Source organism: Pseudopipra pipra, chromosome 1, assembly GCF_036250125.1.
Source record: "Pseudopipra pipra isolate bDixPip1 chromosome 1, bDixPip1.hap1, whole genome shotgun sequence".
Lineage (NCBI taxonomy): Eukaryota > Metazoa > Chordata > Aves > Passeriformes > Pipridae > Pseudopipra > Pseudopipra pipra.
Window position 1 is genome coordinate 1994213 of NC_087549.1, and position 6460 is coordinate 2000672.

Consider the following 6460-nt stretch of genomic DNA (forward strand, 5'->3'; position numbering starts at 1 on the left):
GGTATTTTGCAACTCTCTGTCCCACCCATCCTGCCCAAGTCCAGAATTTTGCTTGATATTCCTGTTTTTCCCATAGGGAAGCCAATGCTCAGAGCTGTTTCTCTGCTTTTGCTTTCAAGGACAGTATACCTGAATTCCTGATCTCCAGGGCATTATTCTGGCTCCAACTGCATTGTTTGAGCCACCACCACGTCAGGGTATTGCAGATTTTAAATATCTGAGGTTTTGGGACACCCACACTTGCACTGTCTGCTTTTTTTAGTGATAGATGGACTCCAGGAAATGATAAATTCTTCCTTCAGGGGTGGACAGACCTAAAATCTCCTTGTGGGTCTGCACCGAGAGGAACAGGGCATCAGTTTTTCATGTTTGCAGATTGCTTTGAGTTGCCTGAGTGTAAAATATCTCTTGGGAAGAGGAAAGGCAGCCTTGGATTAGTTTAACTACTTGGAAAGAGGGAGAAAACCAGTCATCTGTCACTTATTCACTGTGTGGTCCAACAAATGCTGCCACCCCAAAGTTCAGCACCTGTGAAAGGAGAAGAATATGTGATTCAGCCCTAATACACATAAAGCAGTGTATTGTAGGACTCTATTCCCCTTAATGGGGGGAAAACAGGCATTTTAAAAACATGATTCATCTCTGTTTAGCTGGTTACTTGAGGATGAGAGGAATTACCCTCTGGAAGTGCCTGTTGATTGCAGAGGGAGTTGGCGGTGGCTGTCACAGATGGCTCCATTTGTCTGAGGAATGTCTCCCAAAGTGCCTCATTCCGTGTGTGTGCAGAGCTCAGCACAACAGTGCCCCACTCAGAGCTAAATGTCCCTGGAATATCTGCAATAACAAAGAGTTGGGTGTTAAACTGTGTGTTTGGCTTCTCTGGCTGGTGAACTGATCATCTCAGTCCTGTGGCTGCTCCAGTTGGCATTCCCATCATTTGTCACCGAAGCAGAAAGCCTGGGAGAACATCCAAAGTGACCTGCACAGGAAATCATAGAATATCCTGAGCTGAAGGGAAGCACAAGGATCATCCAGTCCAACTCCTGGCCCTGCACAGGACAATGCCAAGAATCTCACCCTCTCCCTGAGAGTTTTTTCCAAATGCTCCTTGAGCTCTGGCAGCCTTCGAGCTGTGCCCACCACCCCGGGGAGCCTGGTCAATGCCCAACCACCCTCTGGGGGAAGAACCTCCTCCTAATATCCAACCCAAACCTCCCCTGGCACAGCTTTATGTCATTCCCTCTTCTTCAGAGAGAAGAGATCAGTGCCTGCCCCTCTTTTTCCCCTCCTGAAGAAGCTGGAGCCCTGGGGAGGTCTCCCCTCACTCTCCTCTTCCTCAGCTGAGCAAATCAAGTGACCTCAGCAACTCCTCCTGTGCCTTCCCCTCTAAACCCTTCCCCACCTCCATGGTCCTCCTTTGGACACTCCCTAATACCTCTATATTCCTTAAATTTATGTGTGGACATGGTTTAGAGCCATCACTGAGCAAGTTCATGAGGGCTTTGCAAGACTTCTCCAGGGCATGGGGGCACCATCAAACCATCTCTCCAAAGGTTTTAGTCCACAGCAGATGTCAGCAGGCAACACCTTTGTGGATATAAGGATCTTATTGATGGATAACAAATAGGACTCACTACTCACTGCTGCCAAGGAGCTGAGTTCATTAGAAGAGGGTGGCTTCTTTTTCCCTTGATTTTTATGACTAAAGAACTTTTTGATGGCTCTACCTTAAGTCTTTGTGTTGACTCCGTGGGGTGGATCTGTCTGTGGGATCTCCTCTGCAGGACACCAGTGTGAAGAGCAGCCCTGAGCAAGCACTTGTGCCTTGGCTGTACCAAAAACAGGCATTGCCAGGTCCCACCATGTGAGCACAACTATTCCTTCACAGAAGGTGAAGATATGGACATTTCTTGTTGGCTTGAATTGTGGAATCATAGAATGTTTTGGGTTGGAAGGGACTGTCAAGATCATCTTGCTCCAGTTCACACCTTCCACTATCCCAGATTGCTCCAAGCCCCATCCAACCTGGCCTTGAACACTTCCAGGGATGGGGCAGCCACAGCTTCTCTGGGCAACCTGTGCCAGGGCCTCCCCAGCCTCAAAAGGAGGAATTTTTCCCTGATATCTGCTCTAAACCTGCCTTCCTTCAGCTTAAATCCACTACCCCTTCCTTCCCATGTGGGATTGCTCTTGGAACAACCTGGGATAGTGGAAGGTGTCCCTGCCCATGGCAGGGGAATTGGAACTGGATGGTCTTCAAGGTCCCTTCCAACCCAAACCATCCTGTTATTCTCTGAGCAATGGGTGTCTTGCAGGGCTGTCAGGTCATGAGTTTTCCCACCCCATGTCTGCCCCTGTTGCATCTTCCTTTGCCCTCCCAGCTCTTCCCTCCTTTGCCTGGGATTGCACTCACTCTTTCTCTGCTCCTCCTGGTGGCACTGATGAAAAGCAGGATTGAACTGAGTGTTTTACCTTCAACTTTTCCTGTTAACAGCACAAGTTTCACCGAGTTTCAGTTCAGCACTGAAGTCCAGACTTGTCTTTCTTTTCTGGTTCAAGTCTCCAGCTTTAACCTGATGCAGGGTTAAAGCCTCTTGGCTGTGCTTGACAGCAGGAAGTTTATTCTCTGTGGTTTAAAAATCACATAGAACAAAAACTTGAGCTTGGGACAAGCTTTCCTGAGCAGGAACCGAGCCCAATCCCCTCTCTTTTGCTTTGAAAGCCCTCCTTGAGCAACAGTTTATTTCCTGTTTATTTACAAGCCACTGTACTGTTTAACTGCAGCTCTGCCAGTTCCTCTCTGCTGTGCTCTGGGATTCACTTTGTGACATGGAGAAAACCATTCCTTTCCTCCATTATTCCCTGAGCCAAGTTATTTCTCTTTAGCTCTCCCTCTTCTCTCACTGGAGATCAGCCCCAGGCACTGGGGCTGGAGGATGTGTGGTCTGGATTTAGGGAATGAGTCTCTCTGAGGCTCTTTATCTCTGCTCCCAACACTCTGCTCCTGAATCTGCATTTGCTCAGTGACTGCTCAGGAACTGTAAAGAAACACAGCAGTGCCAGTTCAGCAGCTGCTGCTGAGACATTCCAGCCTTCATTTATAATTACACCCAGAGGTGGGGTGTGAAAGAACAACCCTCACTCTAATTAGGACTTTTCTGATTTTTCAAGCCATAAAGAGGGAATTCAGTTATCACCAGCAATGGTATTTCAGGTTTTATATTGCTCCCCTTTCAAAATCAATGTTTGTTGTTGCATCCTAAACATCACAGCAATAATATCCAAAAATACAAAGAGAGTCTGCAGTGAAATGGAGTGCTAAGACTTGACTGGGCTCAGTCAGTCATCAATAAATCTGTTATCTCCCTACACCCACAAATGATAAGATCTGAAAACACACGGACGCAGTATCGACTCTATCTTTGAGTTGTTAAGGCTGGAGTTACAGACAGTGGCAAAAAAACCCAGAACACTATTAAAACTATGAGAGGATTAAAAAAAACCAAAAAAACCCAAACCAAACCCCAAAATACATCCATTAACATCAAACCATTAATTTACAGAATCATAGAATCAACCAGGTTGGAAAAGAACTCTGAGATCATCAAGTCCAATCCTTGATCCAACCCCACCGTGGTTCCCAGCCCATGGCACTGATGCCACATCCAGTCTCACCTTAAACACCTCCAGGGACTGAGACTCCATCCCCTCCCTGGGCAGCCCATTCCAAGGGCTGATTCCTCTCTCTGCAGAGAATTTCTTCCCCATGTCCAATCTAAACCTCCCCTGGCACAGCTTGAGACTGAGCCCTCTTGTCCTACTGCTGGTTCCGACTCCCCCCGGCTCCCCTCTCCTGTCAAGGAGTTGCAGAGAGTGAGGAGGTCTCCCCTGAGTCTTCTCCTCTCCAGGATGAGCTCCCCCACCTCCTTCAGCCTCTCCTCATGGGAATTGTGCTCTAGACCCTTCCCCAGCCTCGTTGCTCTTCTCTGCACCCGTTCCAGCCCCTCCATGTCCTTCCTGAACTGAGGGCCCAGAACTGGACACAGCACTCCAGGGGAGGCCTCACCAGCGCTGAGTCCAGGAGAAAATCCCTTCCCTGCTCCTGCTGCCACACTCTTCCTGATCCAGGCCAGGATCCATTGGCCTTCTTGCCCACCTGGGCACACTCTGCCTCCTCTTCAGCTTCCTGTCCATCCCAGCTCCCAGCTCCCTTCCTGCCTGGCTGCTCTCCAGCCACTCTGTCCCAACCTGGAGCTGCTGGGGGTTGTTGTGGCCAAAGTGCAGGACCCGGCCCTTGGCCTTGTTGAACCTCATCCCGTTGGAATCAGCCCATGGATCCAGCCTGCCCAGGTCCCTCTGCAGAGCCCTCCTGTCTTTCAGCAGATTAACAAAGCAAGGCCTATTAAAATGTTATCCATCAAATTGTTCTCCATCGCTCACCATGGGAGATAACAGGCCAAGGAAGGACATGGATGGTGCCACAGCAGGCGCCTTGGGTGTCATGGTGTCACATTTATCTGAACAGTTATCCAGCTGGGAATTAGCTTTGGATCCAAGGGGGGGATAGTAGACCTTGCCTTTCTGGACTAAGATTTGAAGAGTTTCACCTCTACTCCTCAACCAAATCACTTGTACTCCAGCTTGTTTTGTTCATTTGTTTTCTATGAGAAAAGGATCATAAACTTCTCCCTCTTTCTTAAGATCAAGGGCTTGGAGTAACCTGGTCTATGGAAGATGTCCCTTCCCATGGCAGGGAGTTTGGAATGTTGGAATGAGAGGATCCTGAAGGTCCCTTCCAACCCAAATCATTTTATGATGTCATGATTAAATAAAAAGCCAGCAAGACCCAGCTCATGGCTGTTTTTGGCATGTCCTGTCAGCTCTCCCCTACTCTCCTGCTCAGATGATTGGTTATTGCCTCTGGAATCAGAACCAGGAGAATTTTGGACCCCTCAAAACGTCCTCTGTTTTCTGAAACTGGAATGATGAAGAGCCGACTTTTGATTCAGATAAAAAAGAACATGTGAGAAACATTTGGCTTCAATAAACCAACGTCTTTCAGTGAAGTACAGGTTTAAAAGCTGGAAAAGCTGATCAGGGGAGCACAGGCAAACTGGAAATTCTCTACTCGTCAAGAGAAGGGTGAAGACTGGACTCAAATGGTTTTCTCTGAGGTTTCTGCCTGTGCTGACTGTAGGGATCCTACAGCAAGTGGTCTGAGTGTAGCCTTAAATATAAATTGCATTGAATTCTGACAGAGACCATGAGATCAGCATATGTGGGCAGTAAAGCTGTGTGTCCAGGAGCAGAATTCCCAGCATGGGTAGAAGACCCAAGGTCAGACCCATTCTGGCTGCGCTGCCTTAGCTCAGTTTCCATTTCAGGTTTGATTATGGACACTGGTGTGATACCACTCCTCTGTGACGGATTTACACCCCTCTGACTGAGCCAAAGCTTGGTAACAGGGAAAAACTGGGAATGACTCACCATAACAAGTGGATGACTGAGGTAATTTCATGCCTGGTTTAACTGCAGGCCATGAGGTGCCTCATGGCTTTGCTTTGCCACATAACAGCCCAAATCTGACTGTTCTCTGAGTCAGACCCGGGGCTGTAGTAAAATAAAACAGCTTAAACCATGTGCAAGGTGTTCCAGGGAGGTGAACCACAGGAAACCAGCTGTGCCAGCCCAGCTGGCACCTGGAAAGTCAGCAATGCTTTGGATGACACAGCCCTTCAATGGATTTGAATGACTGACAGGCAAAGGGTGCCCTGTATTACTCCAGAACCCTCCTCAGAATTCCAGAATCCCAGAATCAACTGGGTTGGAAAAGACCCCTGAGATCATCGAGTCCAACCTGTGCCCCAACCCCACCTTGTTACTTAGACCATGGCACCGAGTGCCACGTCCAGGCTCTGCTGCAACACCCCCCGGGACTGTGACTCCAGCCCCTCCCTGGGCAGCCCATTCCAAGGGCTGATCCCTCTCTCTGGAAAGAACTTCTTCCCCATGTCCAACCTAAAACTCCCCTGGCACAGCTCAGGGCTGTGCCCTTGTGTCCTACTGCTGGTTCCTGGGAGCAGAGCCCGACCCCACCTGGCTCCCCCCTCCTGTCAGGGAGTTGCAGAGAGTGAGGAGGTCTCCCCTGAGCCTCCTCCTCTCCAGGCTGAGCCCCCCCAGCTCCCTCAGCCTCTCCTCATGGCAATTGTGCTCCAGACCCTTCCCCAGCCTCGTTGCTCTTCTCTGTACCTGCTCCAGCCCCTCCATGTCCTTCCTGAACTGAGGACCCAGAGCTGGACACAGCACTCCAGGTGAGGCCTCACGGGGGCAGAACCCCTTCCCTGCTCCTGCTGCCACACCGATCCCGATCCAGTCCAGGATCCATTGGCTTTTTTTGGCCCCCTGGGCACCCCCGGTCTTGTGTTCAGCTGCTGTCAATCCGCACCCCCAGGTCCCTCTC

The 6460-nt window shown here is 49.6% G+C and overlaps 1 long non-coding RNA gene across 1 annotated transcript; it reads right to left on the reverse strand.

Moving 5' to 3' along the window:
* Window positions 1–346: 346 nt before the first annotated feature.
* Window positions 347–5817, reverse strand: LOC135406498 (uncharacterized). Its single transcript, XR_010426321.1, has 3 exons — window positions 5488–5817; window positions 679–834; window positions 347–528 (listed from the first exon to the last, which is right to left on the reverse strand). It is a non-coding gene; the product is annotated as an uncharacterized LOC135406498 (long non-coding RNA).
* Between the last annotated feature and the right edge of the window lie 643 nt (window positions 5818–6460).